Genomic DNA, 26,649 nt, shown 5'->3' with positions numbered 1-26,649 from the left:
AAATTACACACTTTACACACATTACCATGAATTGATTAACGGGGACCCCGACTTAAACAAGTTGAAAAACGTATTCGGGTGTTACCATTTAGTGGTCAATTGTACGGAATATGTACTGTACTGTGTGTAAATGGCAGAACGTTTTGTTCATGAGAAAAATGCTGTTCTGTCATGTTACGTTTTTTTGTGCCTTCATTTTGAAGAGCCCACTCTTATTCTGTAACTTCCTTTAATGCTGACGCTTGACTTCCTGCTGCCGTTCCGTCTGACAACAACATACTCATGTTACTCCAGGACTGGTAAAACATGCTGACAAAGATATATTTCTCATATTATGTGTGAACATTTGTGAGAGGTTATTTTATTGTGCCTCGTGTTTGTGTTGTATATATGTCACATTTAAGGAGAGTCACTACGAGCTGTGTGTGGAAGCTAGGCTAACTAGCTGAGCAAACTTAGCGCCCTTGGAAGCGGAAAAAGGTAGGAGGAGACAAATGGTTTATTTATTGTAAAACAAGTGGTTCATTTAATTTAAAACAAACGGGAAAATGTAATTATTTTATTTACTAAAAAAGATTTGTTTATAAGTTTAAAAATGTAAACATGATTTATGCATTATTTGTGGAAATATGGTACGATGGCATTTGTATTTTCTGTCCATCTTCATAGTTTTCACGGTGTCAAAATTGTGAGGAGAAAAGGAGGAGAGAATTAAAGTTGCCCCAGTCGAACTCTCTGCATCTTGTGTCATTAATCCAAGTGGGCTGCTACACTGTGTAAACTGTACTTTTTCATATAATGTATTCTCTCCCTTTGCAATCTGCTAGTAAAAGTTTAAATCGATCAATCAAACAACCTGCAAATGAGATGGAAAATTAGAGGGAACATTGTTTGGGGGTATCCATAATACGCCGATAGGGAGACGTTTTTATTTACACGATAAGTCGAATGTGTCTTTACTTCCGTGGCGGAGGGTTCGATCGAACCCAGGTTAAGAACCACTGGTTTAGTCAATAGAAGTGGGCGATACTACACATTTGGTATCGATCCGACAATTGCCTTTGCCTTTAATTTGCATTTAAATTGATAAAAATAAGTATTTGTGAGCAATTTAAGAATATAAAGTGACAGTGTACAAATACTCAAATTATCATAATCACAATTGCATTTGTTTGTAGGATATTGCAAAACCATCCATCCATCCATTTTCTACCGCTTATTCCCTTTGGGGTCGCGAATAAAGGAAAGTAAGTAAACAAAAACAAAAATGGCCCTTAATAAAATTATTTGGGTTTATGTCCCCAGAGCACTCCTGTGTCCAATGAGTTATTCCCTGTTTGTAAACAATGTAATACATGTAACAATATTAATGTAACATTATGAACAACATCCATCCATCCATCCATTTTGTACCGCTTGTCCCTTTTTGGGGTCGCGGACTCGCGGGGGGTGCTGGAGCCCTATCTCAGCTGCATTCGGGCGGAAGGCGGGGTACACCCTGGACAAGTCGCCACCTCATCACAGGACCAACACAGATAGACAGACAACATTCACACTCACATTCACACACTAGGGCCAATTTAGTGTTGCCAATCAACCTAATCCCAGGTGCATGTCTTTGGCAGTGGGAGGAAGCTGGAGCACCCGCAGGGAACCCACACAGTCACGGGGAGAACATGCAAACCCCACACAGAAAGATCCCGAGCCCGGGATTGAATTCAGGACTACTCAGGACCTTCGTATTGTGAGGCACATGCACTAAATAAAACGCAATTTGTTATAATAAAGTTAAAGTTAAAAAGTTAAAGTACCAATGATTGTCACAAATGGTGAGATTATCCTCTGCATTTGACCCATCACCCTCACCCCCTGGGAGGTGAGGAGAGCAGTGACCAGCAGCGGTGGCCACGCCCGGGAAATCATTTTGGTGATTTAACCCTTGATGCTAAGTGCCAAGCAGGGAGGTAATGGGTCCCATTTTTATAGTCTTTGACTCGGCCGGAGTAACCACAACAAACATATATTAACACCTCCACAAGCAAACGATACCACCACCGCAACTACGTCAGAAGCAAACAAGACATGCAACTGTCGACAAAAGAACGCTTGCCCACTCAACGGAAACTGCTTGCAATCATCAGTCATTTACCAAGCCACAGTTAGGTGCAAATACAACAAGACGGACACGTACAGTGGATTATCGGAAAACAACTTCAAAACAAGATATAGGAAACACACCGCCTCATTCTGCCACGCCAAACACAGAAATTCTACCAAACGCAGGAAGCACATCTGGAACCTGAAGTACAACAACATTGAACGCTCTATTTCCTGGCGCATACTATCATCACACAAGCCGTACAGAAGTTCCAGTAAAAGATGCAACCTATGTCTCAAAGAGAAGTTCCTGATTATCTGCCACCGAGAACTTTCCATGTTCAACTAACGAAACGAGCTCGGATCCTCATGCCAGGAACAAAGCCCTTTTGTGCAACACAAACTGTCGTTAGAGTCTGCACTGAATAAATTAGATTAGGCCATTACCATTATGTAAACCACTCTGCGCACTTTGTATTTAAGCGATGGTAAAGCACATTCTCATTAAATCTCCTGATGAGTGGGTAACCACGGAACAGGCTTGTTGAGATTAACCTGCAGTCCATTTGTCTCTTTCTTTTACTACTATATACCACGCTCTACACTAACGCACTGAGCTCTGTTATACAGAAATCAATCCTACGCTGTCTATATAAATAAATATATGTGTGTGTGTATATATATATATATATATATATATATATATATATATATATATATATATATATATGAATACATATATATATATATATATATATATATATATATATATATATATATATATATATATATATATATATATATATATATATATATATATATGAATACATATATATGTGTGTGTGTGTTTACATATTATACAAATATTATGGATATATAATTAACAATTATTATAATTGAACATTTAGAGTATATGAAAGTTCAACTCCTACCTTGTTTACTTCTGTGATAACCTCTTTAAAGCTTTGTAATCAATCAGAAATATCAAGCAGCTAAAAGTCAAACAAGGATAAGCATGGAGAGCATGTTTTGCATTTTTCAAATCACGCCTTGCAAAAAATTTGGGTGTAATTAAAAAAAAAAAATTATGGTGATGGGACGTTTTTATAATATCCACAAAGTTGAATGAGCAGGTTGTGTTATGTGTGACCATGTGTGTTGACTTTTTGTGCTGGTGGAATTTTCTTTCTGCACCATAACTAGGAAAGGTTGTTTGGATTGGGTCATAAGAATAAATGTTGTTGCGTGTGACATGAAGATTGTACACATCATGTTCACTGGCCTGTTTTTCTTACATTGTCCAGAAAATTGTGACATATTGCCACCTGTCAGACCCCATGGTACTCAATTTGAAAATGAAAAAACTGCACGGCCAGGTTGCTTACTGAAATTGAACTCGCACTGTTGTCTCGCGGGCTAAATTTAATATGGACACCCCTGCTTTAGGACATACATTTTTAGCCTAAGCTTACTTGTTGTGATATACTGGCAATGTGCATCTCTATACAAACAATATTATCGTACTAAATGAAAATATAGAAACTTAATGTCAGTCAGGCTGTGACGGCAAGGTGAGGTGGACCCATTTGCAAAGCAGGAAAAAGAAACAGTGGAGTGCTGCTACAATAAAGCTTTATCCAAATTCAAGATTAAAAAGTACCACATAGAGGAACAGGAATGACTAATCTGCAAGTTCAGAAACAAAACTACAGAAGGAGCATGGAAATAACGACTATAGCTTTGGAGCAGGTCTTACAATAAACAACATTTGACAACCAGATAAAGACTCTAGACAGAAAACTAAGAACTAAAAACACAGACTAACTAGACAACCCACTACACCTGAACTATGCAAACACGCAGTAGGAGGGAGCTGATTGGAGGAAACAAAGGTCAGGATAACTGAGTCAGAACACAAATGAGCACCATGAGGGGAACAAAAAACATAGGACAACCAGAAACAGATTATGCTTGATTTGTTAGGTTTGATTCTTGTGTATATGTCTATATTTCTATTTTGTAAGTGATATGTTTATATCTGGGATCATTATTCTTTGATTACACTCACCCTGCAGATGATTAATATTATTAATATTTTGTCTTCAAGATGAAAACATAACTGGCCACTTCAGTTAAAAAAGACAAACATATTTGTTTATGATATGATAATAAAGCTACAATGGAATCCGTCTTTATGACTGGAATTAATGTTTAATTTTGTGAGTAATATTTGAATTAAACTTCAACCAACCAACCAACCGACCAATATTTGACATTGCTTAGTGTATTTAGGACTGCTGTGTCCCGGGGCTAGTAAAGGGTTTTACATTCTGTAATGAAGGAAACTGCCCAACGTTTGTGAATGCAAAGGACAGCAGAGCCAACAGCAGGATGTTGATTTAAAAAAAAAAAAATTAAACCCTGAAGACCTGCAGAATCAGCTTTGTACAAAAGCAGAATAACATGATAGAACAAGATACACTGTTAAAGTAAAAATATAATCTTATTGTCTTAAACATGCATTGGAAGGATATGGATGTTAATAGATACAATTAAATAATCCAATGTCCAATTGCAGACTCAAGCTCCTGTTGTTGTAAAAATTTTAATTTACTATACATGCAATGTTTTAAGTAACATTTTCACATTCTTAACATACAAATGTAAAAATAAGTCAACCGCTGTACTTTATAATAAAACTAAATATGAAAACTCAAATAAAGTAACACTATTTTTCCATGGAGAGTCCTGACATAATAGAGGTGGAACAGAAAGACATTTGCAGATCAACACTGTCAGCTAGTTGTTCGTGGCGCTGTATGCTATAAGTATTGTTGCAATGAGTACATGTATGTGTAAGAACAGCACATTTAATTAAGTGTAAGTTCAACGTGGGACTTGCTTGATAAAATAGTTTTATTGGAGATACTTCATAAATTATACTGCTCTACATCTCCTTTCCGACATCGTTATCTACGGTTATAATCCCACTTTCTCTTTGTCATCACTGGTACCCTTTTTTGGTGTCAAAAGAGAGCACATTTGTGGAGTTAATCCTTTAGATGTCGTCAAACTAGGAACACATGCCAATTACCAATGTCATGTGTAAAGGTATGACAAGCAACATGTCTAAAAGCAGAATTTTGCGTTAACCAAAAATGAGTGAAGCATTCTTCATTTCTATGACAAGAGTACAGCTCAAGGACAATTTACTGTAAATACATTGAGCATGGTGTTATAATTTTAAATGTAATTGTTCTTGTTTATAATTAACTTTGTCAAGGACTCTTGCCAAAAATACTGGGATACTACTAGGCACCATTTTATTATTTTATTTATTTTGATGAATTTTCTTCTTTAGGCCGCTAGGTGGTAGTATAATTTCAGAAGTATTGGGCAAGACTACAGTACCACTTTATTGAGGGGTAAAAAATGAATTTAGGTTGTAAATACCTTATAGTACTATATATTTAATCACATTCTGTATTACCACTTCTTACCCACATACTACACACATTAAAATATGTTTGTAGTTTTAAGATACATTTAAAGTAGACATCAGAAACAATAGATGGCGTTTATTTCTTTTTGTTATATGTCAAACTTATTCTAGCTCAGGGGCCACATAGATGAAAATCTATTCCCAAGTGGTAAAATCATGGCATTATAACTTAAAAAATATAAATAAATAAAAGACAACTTCAGAGTTTTGTAGGTAGAAAAATAGCATAGATTGCACATTCTGAAAATGTACAAGTCATTATATATTTTTTACACTTACATGTTGCAATTAATAGTATTCTATCTTCATTTGTCGTTATTTATGCTTTCTGAATAAATTATGTGATCATGTTCATCAGTCAAATAGGTGAAATTGAGTCTGGTAGAGTTTTAAAATGCTTCCATTGGGGTTAATTTTTTTTAACAATCAGAAGATGAAATGAATAATATATCCCAATCAAATTACAAGATATTATTAAATGTAAATTACAAATTTTTCTCAACTGATGTACTAACATCAGGTGGTTTATTCTGTACATATGTAACATCACCTACAACAAAACGTGTGAGTTTGGACTCATTTCTTTATTCACACCTGAAGTTAGAAGAGGATACACATTGTTTCAGCATATGTACGCCAAGAAAATGTGTCCCCTTGCAGTCACAAGTACAAAACAAAATGTACAGATTATCAAAAGCATTTTTTGGGGGTTAGCAAATGTCACAGGTTACATTAACAACAACATATTTGACAATCAAAACATGATTGTCAAATCCACATTTTGTATCAATACTATCCCTAATAAGTAGCGTACATACATAATGTCCAAACACGGAAGTGTTGCCTCCTATCTTCACATGGCACATATCTCCGCTACCTCTGAAGTCATGCACTCTCTCAAGGCAGGGAATACAAAGAATTGCTATAGTGACATCCAGTGGACACATTTAGAACAGCGTTGTTTTTATATTAAAAAATGTCAGCTCACTTATACTTTGCAAACTCATCTCACAGCCTGGATAAAGCCGTACGTTTGACACCCCTGTTGTGGAGCCTTTTGCTCCACTTTTGAAGTGTATTTTACTTTTAAGAAGCTGTGATTAATACAAATTGGCAGCAATAAACAACAGGCACTTATAAAGATAGTGGCAGATCGGCCTTTAGGGCTGGTGGAATTCTGCACCGTGCAACGGCCGTTTCCTTTTTCGATTGCCGGGTTCGAGGGATCGCTTTCGGCTTTGGAGCTGCGTCGCGTGTATTTCATTGTGTATTGATGAAGGTGAGTCCCTTATGTGCTAAGTGGCTGACCGTATGATTGTGTGAGTGCATTTAAGGTATTTATTTATTTTCATTTATCTATTGTGTACTATTTATGTGTGTTTGATTTAATGTGAACAACTTCATTGGTCCACCGTGGCAGCAAATTCATTAGTCTTATGTGACGAGGCTTAATTTATTGATGGCACGTGAAGCTTGTGAACTAGAAAACATTCATAAATTAGCCGCAGCCTTTTATAAAGTGCAGAGTTCAAAGTGGGGGGAAAGAGTGGCCGTGCATAGACAATAAATTACACACACACAAACGCATCAAAATCCTGGTATAGTTATGTTTGTTGTCAGCCAATGACAGCGATTTGTCAAAATGTAGCTACTAATGTTAGCTATCATTTAATATATAGCCCAGTGCTTCTCAACTATTTTCTGTCATGACCATAACAGAATTTATGCGACCCCCCTGAATTAAATTACTATTGAGAATTTGATAATATTTTCATACGACTCCTTTTTTCTTTCAATCCTCTCACAAACTTCTCCATCTCATTACTGTAGACGTGTCCCTGTGCACTTACTACCTCTACTGTGTAGAACAGGCAGCCTGTTGATTAAATTAAGCATTGCTGCCCCCTGGCTGTAGGCTTGTATATTGTTCTAACATAAATACTAGAGCGTAGACACAAAATATTAAAATCTAGCATGACTCGAAATTGTTAGTCGCTTCTCTGAGACTGCTTTTGTGTGTGTGTGAACGCTCTCCGAGTGTGTTCTTGTGTACAAAACAGCTGTGAGTGACAGCCATGAACGCCAGTCATCTTCCATCCATCCATTTTCTACCGCTTGCCCCCTATTGGAGTCACAGGGGTGGCTGGAGCCTATCCCAGCTGCATTTGGGCGTGAGTCAGGGTACACCCTGGACAAGTCGCCACTTTATCGCAGGCCAGTCATCTTATTTATATATAATATTTAACATATACAACTACTAATGTAGTTACTACTAATGCCGTCTTATACTTGTAGGTTTACAAAAATGTTAGAGAGAGTTGCACTGTACATAATGATTTACAGATGTAATTGTTTGAGGGATGTATTCAACGCTTCCATTTATGCTCCTGTAGTCCTCCCAGACAAGCAGATGTTGCAGCAGATTTTAGAGATTAGACGTCAAACAAAGGGTTTGACCTCACCTTGACCAATGTAGTGATTGGCAAACTTGTACGTCTGACGATGATAAAAATCCTCCAGAAATTAGTGGAAGTGCCTAAAGTCGTCAAAGAGAATTCCCTGCACGGAGATAAAACAAAAAAAGAAGAGTATTGTGAAATGCAAGTCATTAATTTATAAGTACCACATAAAGAAAACAGCTACAAGTGTCAACAAAGGACTTAATCTGCCTCTTTTCATCCCGCAGGCGAATCCTTCAGTCCTTGAAGCCATCAGATAGCTAACACATCCAAAGAGATAAAGCATACATTGCTGGATTTTCCCCGCACAGTATGGACACGCTGAGCTGTCAACAGTGGCGAAGGCGCGGGGAGGGGGTCGGTTTGTAGCTTTTGGGAAGAGGTCAGGCCTCTTGCAGACTTTTCTAAAGCAGATTAACCTGATACTTGAATAAACAAAAACAAAAGTGATGAATCCCCAAACATCTCAGGCTTGGCTGATGACTCAAACATTGGGCCTATTGATCTCCACTCAAGCATCCTGCGGGGCGAGTTCCTTCTCTCACCGGGGGCCTCTCTGAACAGGCAACACACAGTGCCTAACAAATGGAGTAATGACTTTGCTTTGCTGTTTTAACAAGGTGTGGGCCATAAAATATCTCTTAGCCTCATGACGAGGCCCACTTGATTATCAATGGCAATCTGGCAACATGCTACTTCACCGCTGAGGGGCTGCTGGTGTCTACACGTGCAGGTCAGGACATTTAGCTACAATGAGGGCATGTCACTCTACAGATACTTCCTAACCACTCTGAAATAAAGCAGATGAAACACACACTCTCAAATGAGGCATCTTTAATGTCGACATTTGAATGTACTGTGTGTCATACACTTTTTCAAAAATGATTTTTTTATGCCTTCTCCAAACCCTTTGACTGAAATTATATTACCAAAAATGTTATCTCAATTGGACCACTCAGTGAAAATTAATCACTGTATTGTAACACCAAGTAAAATTAGGTTTACAAGTGTGCCTCTCGAAAAAACAAAACAAAAGACGGTCACACTCAGATACATATTCTCATATTTCTGTTCTAACATACAAACCCCGTTTCCATATGAGTTGGGAAATTGTGTTAGATGTAAATATAAACGGAATACAATGATTTGCAAATCATTTTCAACCCATATTCAATTGAATATGCTACAAAGACAACATATTTGATGTTCAAACTGATAACAAATTTTTTTTTGCAAATAATCATTAACTTTAGAATTTGATGCCAGCAACACGTGACAAAGAAGTTGGGAAAGGTGGCAATAAATACTGATAAAGTTGAGGAATGCTCATCAAACACTTATTTGGAACATCCCACAGGTGAACAGGCAAATTGGGAACAGGTGGGTGCCATGATTGGGTATAAAAGTAGATTCCATGAAATGCTCAGTCATTCACAAACAAGGATGGGGCGAGAGTCACCACTTTGTCAACAAATGCGTGAGCAAATTGTTGAACAGTTTAAGAAAAACCTTTCTCAACCAGCTATTGCAAGGAATTTAGGGATTTCACCATCTACGGTCTGTAATATCATCAAAGGGTTCAGAGAATCTGGAAAAATCACTGCACGTAAGCAGCTAAGCCCGTGACCTTCGATCCCTCAGGCTGTACTGCATCAACAAGCGACATCAGTGTGTAAAGGATATCACCACATGGGCTCAGGAACACTTCAGAAACCCACTGTCAGTAACTACAGTTGGTCGCTACATCTGTAAGTGCAAGTTAAAACTCTCCTATGCAAGGTGAAAACCGTTTATCAAAAACACCCAGAAACGCCGTCGGCTTCGCTGGGCCTGAGCTCATCTAAGATGGACTGATACAAAGTGGAAAAGTGTTCTGTGGTCTGACGAGTCCACATTTCAAATTGTTTTTGGAAACTGTGGACGTCGGACGTCGTGTCCTCCAGACCAAAGAGGAAAAGAACCATCCGGATTGTTATAGGCGCAAAGTTGAAAAGCCAGCATCTGTGATGGTATGGGGGTGTATTAGTGCCCAAGACATGGGTAACTTACACATCTGTGAAGGCGCCATTAATGCTGAAAGGTACATACAGGTTTTGAAGCAACATATGTTGCCATCCAAGCAACGTTACCATGGACGCCCCTGCTTATTTCAGCAAGACAATGCCAAGCCACGTGTTACATCAACGTGGCTTCATAGTAAAAGAGTGCGGGTACTAGACTGGCCTGCCTGTAGTCCAGACCTGTCTCCCATTGAAAATGTGTGGCGCATTATGAAGCCTAAAATACCACAACGGAGACCCCCGGACTGTTGAACAACTTAAGCTGTACATCAAGCAAGAATGGGAAAGAATTCCACCTGAGAAGCTTAAAAAATGTGTCTCCTCAGTTCCCAAACGTTTACTGAGTGTTGTTAAAAGGAAAGGCCATGTAACACAGTGGTGAACATGCCCTTTCCCAACTACCTTGGCACGTGTTGCAGCCATGAAATTCTAAGTTAATTATTATTTGCAAAAAAAAAAAAAAGTTTATGAGTTTGAACATCAAATATCTTGTCTTTGTAGTGCATTCAATTGAATATGGGTTGAAAAGGATTTGCAAATCATTGTATTACGTTTATATTTACATCTAACACAATTCCCTAACTCATATGGAAACGGGGTTTGTATTAAGGGCCTGATCTACTAAAGGTTTGCATATCCTAAAACACGTGCAAACATAATAGCATACGCAAAGCTGATCTACTAAGGTCATGAGCAGAGGATTGTGTCTTATAAGTGAGCCAAATAAGGAGCACAAACCATTTAGTGTGACTGTCTTCATGATGAAGCAGAATATGTGATGATCATCAGAACGGCCACAATACTGGGAGGAGAAAATGTATACATATCATTGAGCATGTGCAATTTGATTTATGAAGACTAAAACTGTTCTGCAGGAGGGGACAGCGCTGCAAAATCAGCTGGGCAGAGAATCCTTTGTCCTATGTGTGTGAGTGAAGAAATATAGACTGTCATAAATTCAAAATATTAGACATGTTGTCTTTTAAGCAATATAATTTTATTATTTTATAGATACTGAATGATTTAAGGGGCTAATCAAAACAAATTCAATTGATGCATTTTTTTTGCGTTTGGATCATTCCAGACACAATAACACTAACATGAATGTGGAGGGAAATTAGTGTTTCCATGGAAACATAATGCCAGTAGTACATGCAAAAAACCCATTTAAAGTACCAGTAGAGTGGACAATCAAGTTGACTTTATATGCTTAATTGTGTTTCATTGTATCCATTAAACCGTATCTATAAACCATAAACATCACAAAATGCCACAAACTTAATTAGCCATTTTGAATATTCCACTCCGTACATCTTTGGTAATTTCCGTAGATAGACGTCAATGGAGAAACACTTCTGCTCTCTGACCATACTATCAGATCAGTCATACTGGAAATGCGCAAAAATGAGAGAGAGATGTGCTGTCTTTCATTCACAATCCCTATATAAGACATGAACATATATGTTTTTCTTTTTTTATGCATTCTAAGTTGTAAATAAATGGGAATAAATGAACATCCTAGCAGTCGGCACCCTAATGACAGCAGACCTTTTATAGTAAGTGATGTTTTATTATTTTTGTTGGCTTTCATGAAGTCTGCAGTAAGTAATAATCACTGATGAGAAGAAAAAAAAAAGCAAACGTTATGCGTTTTTAAAATTAATGCACCACGTAAGCTTAAAATGAGCAAAGTAAGTAAATATTAAATATTTGTATAAATGTTCACCTTACTACATTACATATATACTTACATCATGTACTAAATATAAAACCCTAATGGAGGTGTTTGGATGTTTGTTTAAGAGCTTTGTAGGCGGAATTGCACTGCTCCTAAAGGTACCATTGTAAGCCCCCTTTTGATCGCATTTATTTAATGTTAAAAATAAATTAAAAAATAACATACATCGTCATGTCTTTCATAATGATTTTGAACGAAAAGTAAAATTCCAAAAAAAGCGCAGTTCCCCTTTAACGTTTACCGTCTTTATTTTTAAAAGTGTTCAACTTTATAGAAAGTCTGCCGTTCTTAAATCCAATTTCTTTTTCTAATATTGATAAAATTAATCTGTCAGGGTTGTCCCTGACAGTTTGGTCAAGTTTTTAGTTTTCCTCTGCGTTTGTCTTAGTTTCCTGTCTTTATTTCCTGTCAGCACTCTTATTTTGGTTATTTCCTGATTATCTCCCTGAGTGTTTTGTTCCCTCAGCTGTGGCTGATTGGCACCTGGCCACACCTGGTGCCAGTCAGCCAGCTGCTATTTAAACCTGTCCTGCCCTCCAGTCACTGCGGGATTATTGTCACTTCTACCTGTAGCTTCTACCTATTTGTCGTTGTAGCTCTGTCTACTTTTGTCCACTCCGCTCAAGTCATAGTTCCTTCGTGTCACAGTTAAGTGTTTTTGTTTCTTGTCCACAGTTAGCCTTTGTGCTATTTTAGTTTATAGCCTAGTTTGTTCTCCGCCTTGTGCGCGCCTTTTGTTTGTACCCTTGTTTTTTTTTTTGCCATAGTATTTTAATTAAATCATGTTTTCTCGCACTATGCCTGCCATCATCTCTGCATCTTGGGGTTCGTCACCAAAAAACTGTGACAGAATAATCCCGCCTAACACAAACCTCGCAGAGATGTCCATGGCAGAGAGGCTTAACAAGGCTTTAGAACTAATGGCTAATTTAAAGAAAAGTTTGGCCGCTTTTCAAGCCCTCTCCCACCCACCCCTGTCGTTTGTGGGCCTATCTGGGGACGTCTGAGATCTGTCCCTTGGGGGGGGATTTATGAGTAGCTGTGCAGCTGGGGAGGCACAGCTACTCACCCCAGTGGGTCTGCAAGAGATGGCGCCATCATCTCCGAGGGGTCTGCAACAGACGGCGCCATCCTCTCCGGTTGACCAGCAGACGCCACCATCCTCTCTGGTGGACCAGCAGGGGTCTCCACCACTTCTCCGGTGGACCAGCAGGGGTCTCCACCACCCTCTCCGGTGGGCCAGCAGGGGTCTCCACCACCCTCTCCGGTGGACCAGCAGGGGTCTCCACCACCCTCTCCGGTGGGCCAGCAGGGGTCTCCAACACCCTCTCCGGTGGACCAGCAGGGGTCTCCACCATCCTCTCCGGTGGACCATCCTCTCCGGTGGACCAGCAGGGGTCTCCACCACCCTCTCCGGTGGACCAGCAGGGGTCTCCACCACCCTCTCCGGTGGACCAGCAGGGGTCTCCACCATCCTCTCCGGTGGACCAGCAGGGGTCTCCACCACCCTCTCCGGTGGGCCAGCAGGGGTCGCCGCCACCATCGTCTCCGGTGGGTCCTCCCACGCAGGCGGTCGAGCCGCCTCGCCAATTGCGGCGGCGTTCAACTCGCCGTCGCCACCTGACTTTTGGCGGGGACACTTGGCCTGGCAGCCCACCTCCTTGTCCTCCCTCCACCCTCCCTTGACTTTGGACTGTTTTTTTTATTTTGGGTGGGGGGGATTTTCTTATACGTCTGGTATCCGTTATGGGAAGGGGGGCTACTGTCAGGGTTGTCCCTGACAGTTTGGTCAAGTTTTTAGTTTTCCTCTGCGTTTGTCTTAGTTTCCTGTCTTTATTTCCTGTCAGCACTCTTATTTTGGTTATTTCCTGATTATCTCCCTGAGTGTTTTGTTCCCTCAGCTGTGGCTGATTGGCACCTGGCCACACCTGGTTCCAGTCAGCCAGCTGCTATTTAAACCTGTCCTGCCCTCCAGTCACTGCGGGATTATTGTCACTTCTACCTGTAGCTTCTACCTATTTGTCGTTGTAGCTCTGTCTACTTTTGTCCACTCCGCTCAAGTCATAGTTCCTTCGTGTCACAGTAAGTGTTTTTGTTTCTTGTCCACAGTTAGCCTTTGTGCTATTTTAGTTTATAGCCTAGTTTGTTCTCCGCCTTGTGCGCGCCTTTTGTTTGTACCCTTGTTTGTTTTTTGCCATAGTATTTTAATTAAATCATGTTTTCTCGCACTATGCCTGCCATCATCTCTGCATCTTGGGGTTCGTCACCAAAAAACTGTGACAGAATCAGTGCTCTTTTAACATGATCTTGGATCAATGCCTATCTTCCCGAAGGCAAACTTGCAGAGCACAGATCAATTAACGTGACTCTCGCCAGATCCTTGTAGTTCGCTGAGCTCCACACAAGGATCTCGGTTCGAGGGCAATGCAAACTCCTTCAAGATAGCAAAAAATAATGAACCGATCAGGATTGCCGGGCGGGATTTCATAGAGGTGACGTCGTGCCGAAGTGACTGTTTGATTCAAACAACAATGGCGGCATGCAGCAAGGAGTCGTGTGCTGACATTGATTCTGCATATTTTCTTTGCACAAACGACATCGATCGTCTACTGACATTGCTGCGTTTTTTCATTAAAAGTTCTCCAACTTTTCGCTCTGTCGTTACCCAACATGTCGGCTGGTTTTTTTTTGATTTCACAGCGTCGCTCTCATCAGCGTCACAGGTTGATTTCGATGTGAGTGGTTGAAGTAGCACGTCATTCAAAATAACAGACAAGGGGTTTATCCAATCACATACAATTATTTTTTTACAAGGCCCCGCCTTCTGAAATACATCTCCTCTTGAGAAGTCCCAGATCCTTGTGTGGAGCTCAGCGAACTACAAGGATCTGGCGAGAGTCAGGTTACAGATCAAGTGTCCGCCCTGAGATCGGTAGGTTGGAGTTCAAATCCCAGCCGAGTCATACCAAAGACTATAAAAATGGGACCCATTACCTCCCTGCTTGGCACTCAGCATCAAGGGTTGGAATTGGGGGTTAAATCACCAAAATTATTTCCGGGCGCGGCGCCGCTGCTGCCCACTGCTCCCCAAGGAGATGGGTCAAATGCAGAGGACAAATTTCACCACACCTAGTGTGTGTGTGACAGTCATTCATACTTGCCAACCCTCCCGTTTTTAGCGGGAGAATCCCGATATTCAGCGCCCCTCCCGACAGTGATTTTCTCCCGACAAACTTCCGGTATTCGGCCGGAGCTGTAGGCCACGCCTCAAAAAAAAAAAGTCTGCCGCAGCTGCGATTGGACCTGACCAGCCTCCGGGTACAAGTACTGGAGTACCAATTGCTTGCCAGGGAAGATCTTCCCCAGGAAGCAAGGATTGACCGGTTTTAGTTTAGTCTTTATTTGAAGGGACAATGTACAGAAACATTAAGCTCAAAGACAGATATGTTCTGTACCAGATTATAGCTAAATAGCTAATTTCCATCTGCAGTCCCTGGCTACCCAAATTAAAGGGATACAAAAATCATGCAATAAAATTATGACAATAAAATCATACACAAGTATTAAGAAAAAAGTCATAAAATAATAATAATAATAATGGATTAGATTTATATCGCGCTTTTCTATTGTTAGATACTCAAAGCGCTCACAGAGAAGTGGGAACCCATCATTCATTCACACCTGGTGGTGGTAAGCTACATTTGTAGCCACAGCTGCCCTGGGGTAGACTGACGGAAGCGAGGCTGCCAGTTTGCGCCTACGGCCCCTCCGACCACCACCTACCATTCATTCATCATTCATTTCACCGGTGTGAGCGGCACCGGGGGCAAAGGGTGAAGTGTCCTGCCCAAGGACACAACGGCAGCGATTTTTGGATGGTAAGAGGCGGGGAGTGAACCTGCAACCCTCAGGTTTCTGGCATGGTTGCTCTACCCACTACGCCACACCGTCCCCATAAAATGCCCTTTCATGGACAAATACTTAATATACAATACAACCACACCTCATTTACATCATCACACAAAGACAATACATGCTTTTGTTAACATTTGTCATCATTTGTAAAAACAACCATGATTTTAACAGACACACCTCACAATTTACAATAAAAAATGCTCTCATGGATAAATATAATACACATTAGGTTGATGTGTCAAACATAATGTCCATCTTAGTGACCGTGTGAGCAGCTTTGATTGCTCCAAAGCCACTTTTTAACTTCAATTGTGAATGAAGAGTAATCTGTTAGACTTTTCAAGTTCGTTGTGAGGTCGTTCCATTCCTTTATGGCTTTAAATGAAGAGGCTGATTGTGCAAAAGAGGTTTTACATCTGGGTACGCTACACTGCCCCCTGGTGGAGGCTCGTGTGTTTCTAGTTGTCAAAGCAGATGTAAACTGGACAAAAGTTTTGGGCCATGCTAGGGAGAGATGGAAGATTCCACACTCTCGTGCATTTGATGAAAGCACTTTTGTGCGTGCCACACAGCAAAGCATCATCAGAGAGGGTGTTCAGCATGGTTAGAAAAATAGTGACAGAGAATAGAAAGAGGATGGCCAATTCAACCCTTAACAAAGCATTGTACTTTCAAGTACAACAATGAGTAGATGAGTGTTGTGTGTGTGTGTGTGTGTGTGTGTGTGTTTGTGTGTGTGTGTGTGTGTGTGTGTGTGTGTGTGTGTGTGTGTGCGTGTGTATATGTGTAAATAAATGAACACTAAAATTCAAGTATTTATTTTATTTATATATATATAATAATATATATATATATATATATATATATATATATATATATATATATATATATATATATATATATATAACTAGAATCCACTGAAAGTCAAGTATTTATATATATATATATATATATATATATATATATATATATATATATATATATATATATATATATATATATATATATATATATATATATATGAAATACTTGAGTTGGTGAATTCTAGCTGTAAATATACTCTCCTCTTAACAACGCCCCTAACCACGCCCCCCCAAACACCCCCCCCACCACCCCCCCACCCCCACCTCCCGATATTGGAGGTCTCAAGGTTGGCAAGTATGCAATCATTGGTACTTTAACTTTAACTTAACTTAATATCCTAGAAAGTCAGGAATACAAAACCGATCCAACAATATATTGATCAAACGTTACAGCCCTACTAATAACCCTACTAATTGATAAATGTGTTTTTAAATATACACAATACATTTGTTCAGCCTTTTTAGAGAAAATATATGCATCATCGCAAATCCAAATTATCATGACGTCATATACTGTATATGATGATGTCATATTGACTAAGCCCCTAGCTACGCCCCCACTGCCACATATATAGTAGTAATCTGTACATCTTTTTTTTGTTTTTATTAATACGTTTATTTTAATTTTTTATATTTACTTTGGATTCATTTTTCTTTTCTGGTGCATTGTTTTGAAGTCGTTCAAGCATACACAAACCAGGTATGGTCGTAAAACTTTGCATTCCCATTTCTGATGTGTCATAATTCTTGTTCAAGTTTGACTTGTATTTTTCATATAAATATATACATTTTATTTTTAGTTAATAGTTGTGTATTAAATAGTAAATTAATTATACGTGTATAGCGCTTTTCTACCTTTAAGGTACTCAAAGTGCTTTGACACTATTTCCACATTCACCCGTTCACACACACATTCACACACTGATGGCTGGAGCTGCCAGCCAAGGCCCTAACCACGGCCCATCAGGAGCAAGGGTGAAGTGTCTTGCCCAAGGACACAACGGACGTAATTTGGATGGCGGAAGTTTGGATCGTGACAGCTCTAGCCGTCCGTATTAGTTTTTTTTTTCTGACTGTAAAAATGCTCTTGCCATACAAAGTGTTTTTCAGGTCAATGTCAAAGCATGGGGATATGGCACCACCTTATGGAATATTTACAATGAAAATACAATAAAAATACATTTATAGACAATATTTCAAAATGATTCCCAGCAATAGAGTAGGGTTGTATGGTATACGGGTGGTATAGTACCGCGATACTAATGAATCATATTCGGTACTATACAGCCTCTAAAAAGTACCGGTGTTGTAGCTACTTCTAAATCACTAATCCTCGCCTCCACGGCGACAAATAAAGTATGTTTCTTACAAGTATCATCCCTGCTAGACGAGGAATAGCTAAACATGCTTCACTACACAATGTAACTCACCGGTGTCAAAATGTAACCAAACGCCATGGGTGGATCTACACCTGACATCCACTGTAATGATACCAAGTACAGGAGCGTATCTAGTTGATACTACTATGATTACATCGATATTTTTTAGCATCACAAAATCTTTTTTCGTTTAAAAAAAAATTATATTATGTTTATAAACTCAAGAAATACGTCCCTGGGCACATGAGGACTTTGAATATGACCAATGTATGATCTTGTAATTACTTGGTATCAGATTGATACCTACATTTGTGGTATCATCCAAAACTAATGTAAAGCATCCAAACAACAAAAGAATAATTAATTTTTACATGTTAACAGAAGTGTAGATAGAACATGTTATAAATAAATAAATAAATAAATGGGTTATAATTGTATTGCGCTTTTCTACCTTCAAGGTACTCAAAGTGCTTTGACAGTATTTCCACATTTACCCATTCACACACACATTCACACACTGATGGCGGGAGCTGCCATGCAAGGCGCTAACCAGCAGCCATCAGAGGCAAAGGGTGAAGTGTCTTGCCCAAGGACACAACGGACGTGACTAGGAAGGTAGAAGGTGGGAATTGAACCCCAGTAACCAGCAACACTCCGATTGCTGGCACAGCCACTCTACCAACTTCGCCACGCCGTTAAAAGAGAAAGGAAGCAGCTATTAACAGTAAATGAACAAGTAGATTAATAATTCATTTTCTACCACTTGTCCTTAATAGTTTTTTATAAAATAATGGAATGATAAATGACACAATATGTTATATGTCTGCAGACTAAATTAGGAGCCTTTGTTTGCTTACTTACTACTAAAAGACAAGTTGTCTTGTATGTTCACTATTTTATTTAAGGACAAACTTGCAATAAGAAACATATGTTTAATGTACCGTAAGATTTTTTGTTAAAATAAAGCTAATAATGCATTTTTTTTGTGGTCCCTTTTATTTAGAAAAGTATCGAAAAATACCGAAGAGTATCGAAATGCATTTTGGTACCGGTACCAAAATATTGGTATCGGGACAACACTACAACAGAGTAATGTTTGTGTAAATGTAAGTGATTCTGCTGCACATATTGTACTATAAATGATTATTTCCTTGATTTAAAAAAAAGTGAAAAAAACAGAGAGAAAAAAAATAAATACAACAACGAGCCAGTATTTTTGAATGACTCCCTTAAAAAGGAACAGCCCCTATAGATGTGGCTCCATTCAAAGAGCCATAAATCCCATCCTAGTATCCTGCAATTGTTTGGTATGCATCCCTCTGTGGAAAAAGTTTGGACATCCTTGCCATTTACTGTGACAATGTTTGAATACGGCTGCATTTGCAATGTAAGGAAACTAACATGATGAAACACACCTTTTCACTGATGGTATAGCCATGTCTTTGGTGTTGGAAAATAACTTCATCTCAAGTTCTTCTGTCTGTAAGTCGTCCATGAACCTGTGTGATAGAGATAGGCAGCAGCTGTTGACAGGTAAAGCCAGCACCAGTGTTACATGCATAAAGCAACACTTAACCTGGTCACTGACAAAAAACCCCACTAATGTCGTTTCTGCTCAGGTTCAATCACAAGAACTGATAAGTTGATGCATGTGTTTGTTTTGTTGCAATGCATTGATTTGACTTGGGAAGAATTCAGCAAAAGCTATCTCTCTGTTACACACAACACAGATTGCATGTAAACATTAACACTGACATTTATTTAACTAGGCTGTAAAGAAGTTAGTTAATCGCTGTACAGAGATTCAGCTTTTGAATAATTAGTCAAAGTTAATGGTTAATTTCTCACTGTGCTTTAAACTAAACAGAGGGTTGCTAATTCTGCGGGTTACACAAAGCAGCCATGCAACACATTAGGACACTATAAGAAATCCTAGCAAGTGTTACTTCAGTCAAAAACAATACTACTGTATATTCATATGAATTATATAAATAAGTTTCTACTTTGCTCCATATACATTAAAGCATTGGGAGTTTGTATGCAACACAAGAAAGAGGACTAAACTTCTGGCTGTGATCTACTGAGGTCCCATGAAAAAAATAAAAAATAAACAAGCCATAGCTACCTTAGTGAGATCAAAAAACATGCCTGGTGCCACACTTGAGAACTTCCCACATGCTCCGGGCCTCTGCATGCTGGCTGTCTTTTTTGAAGGCAGCTGCAACAGCCATTGAATCTCAGCTCTTTGAAGACAAAATACATCTGGAAAATGTCATCTAAATTAGGGGGACAAAAAGAAGAGAGGGGATTACCACACATTTGGCTAAATTGGTCAAAATAATCCAATAATGGTTCTGGGTCTGTATCGAAATATGTTCTCAACGGGAGTCTGCCTAAAGAGGACATTTTCTCTAAAGTCAAGTGCCCCTGGTGCAATTCAGAAATTGACCAACATTTTTGGGAAAATAAAGTTGCAGAAGTGCTCAGATTATAAACTGCCATATTTGATTGGATGACATCACACAAAATGTTCAAATTTAGCAAGACCTCAGGTCAGCAAACACAAAGGTTTAGACTCAACTTAGTTTTGTGGCAACTTGTACCATAGTCCTTCAACTTACGAGCTTAAATGGTTCTGTGACGCAACTGTTAACACAAAACATGTGTATCTCAAATCAATGTCTCTCATTGGGAATGAACTGAAATCAATTTATTGGTGCTTGACCCTCGCCCCCAAAACAACACAATTTTTACATGTAAAAGACAACCAAACTTTAAAATAAGAAATATTGTATAAAAACAATACTATATAGGTTGTACAAACAACTACAGTAGTTGTTTACTTTATGAAGTAATACAATAATAATGTTCTGCATTTACCTTGGCGAGTGGACATCTACAGTATATCCTTCCAGCTGCTTCGCCGTTAAACACACCATCAGCAGCTTCTCCATATTTTCATGAATAAATGCCCATCGTATAGATATTATTTCAACATTCTTGGCTGGCTTTACTCATTCTGATTTAGTATGGTGCAGACTGGAAGTGATACACCAAGTCGATTTTGTAGTGTAATTAAAGACACATAATTCACTTCTTCTTCTCACCACTGTTTTTCACACTCAATATCTTCCTTCCAATGCTTGGAAAAACAAACTGTTGATCTCTAGCTATAAGCCAATGTTAGCAAGTAAGACCAGAATGTTTTGCTACGCCAACCATACTTGCCAACCTTGAGACCTCCGATTTCGGGAGGTGAGGGGGTGGGGGGCGTGGTCGGGGGTGGGGCGGGGGCGTGGTTGAGGAGGGGGCGTGGTTAAGAGGGGATGAGTATATTTACAGCTAGAATTCACCAGGTCAAGTATTTCATATATATATATATACATCCTGAAAATATGCAAACAAAACTGTGTTTAGATAATTGATACTTCAAACTTGCATAAATAAATCATAAGGAATATAACATAACTTGGCTTTTGAGAGCTTCAAAATGTAATGAATAAAATGCTAAAGTTGTTGATAAACAAGCAATTATTTTAATAATTAAATATGGTCATTTTAAATGAATTATTATGATCATTTAAAATTAATTATTTCAAATATGTTTATTTTAATGTATAATTCTATGGCTGGATGTAATAAGGAGTCAGAAAAAATACAAATAAAAATACAATACATTTTGATGTTTTTAGCAAAATATAGTAAAAATTTATTTAGTTTAAAAAAAAAAAATTAATAAATATATTTATTTTTAGGTAAGGTAAACATAACAATACAATTTATCTCTAGTCTGGATGATTTAGTTCTTGTCAGCCTGTTGTCCTCCCGTCTCTTCCCCAAGGATGGCTCCATGAGCTGGGCAAACGCCTGGAGATGCCCTACGTCAACAACACGGTCGGCGGCCCGTCGGTGCGCAGCTCGTACATCGCCGCCCTCTACTTCACCCTCAGCAGCCTGACCAGCGTCGGCTTCGGCAACGTGTGCGCCAACACAGACGCCGAGAAGATCTTCTCCATCTGCACCGGAATATGTACTTCACTGTGCAATCTACTAATAAAAGTCTCAATCAATCAATCAAACCATGCTCATCTGCGGTATGCCGGATGCCTCGTATGGAATAACGTGATTGGGCAGGCACGCTGTTTATATCGTTGGAAAGCGGACGTGAAAAAAGGCTGTCCGCATGGAGCTGGAGGTGGCGTGGCCTCCAGCTCCGGCTGAAAATCGGGAGATTTTCGGGAGAATATTTGTCCCGGGAGGTTTTCGGGAGAGGCGCTGAATTTCGGGAGTCTCCCGGAAAATTCGGGAGGGTTGGCAAGTACGTACGCCAACTAATGTTCGGAATACTTGTGACTCAAATTTTTGCTTTTTAACTTAAATAATAACAATTAGCCAAGAGACAGCTCTTATCTCAAAACACTTTTAGGTCGGGGCACTCATAAATTGAGGTACCACTGTATTCTAAATGTAATAGGAAGGGCTTTAGGAACCGCCCAGTCAGAGTTCAGGGTTAGCTGCGCCGGTAAAAGGTAGAGCGTGATGACGCAACCTCTCTTTGGCAGCTTCCAGGTTAAACCGCGGCTTGAGTGGAGCGCGTGAGACGCCGAAACATCCGAGCTTGGACGCACATCCAGCTGTCTTTGACGCAAATGTAAATTGGCACCTACACTTGTAATTTGTTTTAGGCCAATCTCATCTTGTGTCACTTTTTAGTAAAGGAAGTTGTTGTGGACTAGGGGAGAGGTCCATGAACAAATGACCCTGGCCAAGGTAATGGTCAACCTAATTTTTGTATTCATTTGGTTTTATTCGATTATCTTCCAAATGTAGAATGCTTGTATTTTGTAGGATTGTTTTACTTTGCACCCTTTGAACTTGTCACTGCTTTTTATCCCACTATTTTAACTGTTGTATGTATTAAACATAAAACATTTTACTAACCCATTTAAACTTAGTCACTTGGCACTTTAATTCAATTACAGGATTTGTGCCATAGTTAAATTATTATCCGGTGGCTGTTATTTTAAGGCTTGGTTATATTCTGCAGTGTATTCCTCTATATTTGCAGTATGTTTTTTTAGTGTGACAACAATTGTGTTTTATTCTATTTAGGTGTTTTATAATAGTACTGGTTTAAATTCAAAGCTAAAGTTTATTTCACATAGAAACACAAGACACTTAGTGGTTAAAATACAATAAGTTTAGCTGCTAAACTTATTGTATTTCAACAACTAAGTATCTTGTGTTTCTATGTGAAATAAATGTACCAAACTAAAGTTCAGCCTCCTCCAGTTAATTCTACCAACCTGTTTGTGCTGTATTATACAGTAGTTCTAGTTGCTTTTAGTACCCACACCTGCTTAGAACTACTATATAAAAAAGGTTCAACAAGTGGTGTCAAGTTAGTAAAAGTACAATTGGTCAATTCAAACCTCTGTGCCATTGAGAGATCATCAGGAAATTATTCAATTACACTTAATTTATCCAAAAATGAAGGTCCTGGGTTCGATCATGGGCTCGGGATCTTTCTGTGTGGAGTTTGCATGTTCCCCCCGTGACTGCGTGGGTTCCCTCCGGGTACTCCGGCTTCCTCCCACTTCCAAAGACATGCACCTGGGGATAGGTTGCTTGGCAACACTAAATTGCCCCTAGTGTGTGAATGTGAGTGTGAATGTTGTCTGGCTATCTGTGTTGGCCCTGTGATGAGGTGGCAACTTGTCCATGGTGTACGCTGGGATAGGCTCCAGCACCCCCGCGACCCCGTAAGGGAAAAGCGGTAGAAAATGGATGGATGGATGGATGATTATTTATTTACTTCACATATTGCATCTTTGTACATCTATCTATCCATGCCTGGGACGTATAGTGAGAGGCAGAACGATTGAATGCTCTTCCACTAGATAGCAGAAAGTACATAATGAACATGTGTATGTGCCTTATAATCAGAGGTTTTTGCACAATAAATGTTGGGACGCACTGACCTTTATAATTAGACAGACACACATTGCATTGAAATTACTAACAATAACATTTTGTAGCACTTGGGTGGCGTTTGAAAATGTTGAAAAGTGAGATACATGAGGCGGATCAGGTTGTGAGCGAGGTTTGTCACACGACTCATGAGACACATATAGACACACAACCATTCACGTTCACATTCACACAGTCAGAGACAAAACCAATCCCACACTGACTACACAAAAATAGGCTGAGTAAACCACTACACTGTCACTGACGAAGTGAACTGCCTGCCATGATCGATAACCGGCATGGTGTTCAACCCTAGTATGTTTACTGCAGAACCGTACAGCAGGTGTGATGTTCTGTATCTGGGAGGCCCATCAGGTCCGACATGAGGCTGGCTGCAGCCGTGCATGCAGTCTCTTGACAGGACATTGAAGCAATGAATCACATACGCAGGGTGCAGCATGCTGGGTGAAAGCCTGACAGGTGATTCATGAAAGGTTGGCTGTGTAACTGAAGCCTAATACCTCATCATTTTGATACTAGGTTGCAAAGTAAATGCAGGTTATCCGGTACCTTCCATCTGCTGCACCGTCTGTTTGCCTTAGAAGGCTACAAGAAGATGGTCTGATGGTGATAAATAACGCCATGCTCCTGAACTATCTGGGATTGCTCATTACTATTAGTACACTTTACTCCACCATCAGTGGTCCATTTGTGAATATGGAACCAACAAAACTACACTTATTGTAAATACAACAGTCACATACTTCAAATAAGTGTTAAGTTTTATCATCACACGAACATGTCCTAAATAGTCAGGTCTAGACATTGATAAACCAACCTCCATCTAGGTCAGAGGTCTGTAACCTTTACTATCAAAAGACACATTATGCTGCCTCTTCCACTAAAGTAACATGGTATAAAGTCGCAAAATGTAACAGCTTATAAACTTGTTTTATTTTACAGGAAAAGCAATCTCTGCAGGTGAAATTAAACACTCTTTTTCCCTATAAGATTTGTCTTTTTTTGGCAGGTATTCATGGTTAGCTTACCCAAGGGGTTGCACACTAGAGAAGCTGAACTGACACACAGGCTTCCAGTCTTGTTTACTCGCCTTCCTTGCACCTCAGAACTCAGCTTGTGTGCGTTCACAGACTCACAGACAGTCGGGAATTATAGAACTCTCTTTAAAAGCGCAAACAAAAAGGCAGAAGAGCCAAATGCGGCCCAAGAGCGGTGGGTTGCAGACCCCTACATTTCCTATTTTTTTAGATTTATGTATTGTTTAAAATGTTGCGCAGCGAAACCTCAGTTTTATTCATTAATCGTTTTCTAAAGGTTCACTGGATACTTTTTTTTCCATAACAAATAATGGAAATCCAATTAATCTGTCAAGTATAACCACAAAACACATTTTATAGAGCATAAATATAGTTTTGCACGCAGAAAACAATGTAAAATACATATAAATGATAAATGAAATGGACAAATGAATATTTAACATCACTTTTACCTCTGTTTTAAGACTGTTTTAAATTCAATTGTGTTTAACATTTTTTACCTTCAAAGTTGGAAGTCGGAGCTGGGAACGACATCAAAGCCGAGTTATGGCTGTCCAGTCACGAAGTTAGAAATCAAGATGGCCAAACCCACAAAAGCTATTCTTTAAGGTATGTAAATAAACATTTACAGAATATTTATATGTAAATAACTCTATTTTACAAAATATACTGTATAACTGTGGCTTATAGTCCGGTGTGGCTAATATATGGGAAAACATGTTTTTCTATAATTTAGTGGGTGAGGCTTGTATACCGGTGTGCTTTAAAGTCCGGAAAAAACAGTATAAGTGATATAGTATAAACACTACATGAAAAAAGTAATTTACATTACCATATATGAAGTCCATCAATACAACATATAAGGCCGATCTAGTGTGACAAATTAGACAGAAGTGCTAATAATGGATATTACAGACGCTTCTATTAGTGTATAAGCCCATCCGGGGGTGCTGAGAACTTTCCGACTTTCTGAGTGAGAAATTCGACCTTGGGGGGTGTTCCAGTTAACACTATTGACGTTTTTTCATTATGTGCAATTAAACGTAGGGCACACGTACAAATTTATGTTTGGCCATACGATAACCGAGACTGAATAGGAATACCAAGGCAACATTTTTTATTCAAAACTAAACCATATGAAAAGTAGGCCGTATGAAAACCAAGGTACCCTTGGCATATTGTGTTTCTCTTTCTTGGAAGGGTTGATTGTAAGCAAATGTTGTACTTTTTAAGCGCAATCACAAATTAAGCTTCTTGTGTATCTTGTACCACTGTATGATGTGGAAGTCATTAGGTTGGAGTGTTTTGAAGTTTTCTTGTGCACAGGTACGAAATCCTGAAAATTTCTAACGTCCCAACTTCAGGATGTCTATGTATTGCAACTTGCCGGGTGTCAGGCTATAATCGGTGACCACTCCAATACTGCTTTTTCTTTCATACCTCAGCCAGAATTTAAGAACGTAAGAATTGTATAGCTAAACATGAGTAAGGCAGCAATTTGTACTTTTTATTTTGGGGAGCTAAAAACCTTCATCATGGCCACTTTGCCCTCAAAGCCTTCCTGTATACAAACACTTAGTCCCTGAGTTTGGAAACAATAACATAAAG

The 26,649-nt window shown here is 39.1% G+C and overlaps 1 long non-coding RNA gene across 1 annotated transcript; it reads left to right on the top strand.

Annotated features, from left to right (window-relative positions):
* The first annotated feature begins 263 nt into the window (after window positions 1-263).
* Window positions 264-9,047, top strand: LOC133648927 (uncharacterized). The gene is made up of 3 exons (XR_009825949.1): window positions 264-299; window positions 405-480; window positions 8,286-9,047. It is a non-coding gene; the product is annotated as an uncharacterized LOC133648927 (long non-coding RNA).
* The last annotated feature ends 17,602 nt before the right edge of the window (window positions 9,048-26,649 follow it).

The sequence above is a fragment of the Entelurus aequoreus genome, linkage group LG04 (genome assembly GCF_033978785.1).
Source record: "Entelurus aequoreus isolate RoL-2023_Sb linkage group LG04, RoL_Eaeq_v1.1, whole genome shotgun sequence".
Lineage (NCBI taxonomy): Eukaryota > Metazoa > Chordata > Actinopteri > Syngnathiformes > Syngnathidae > Entelurus > Entelurus aequoreus.
The sequence above is the reverse complement of the archived record's forward strand: the minus strand, read 5'-3'. Positions and strand labels throughout refer to the sequence as shown.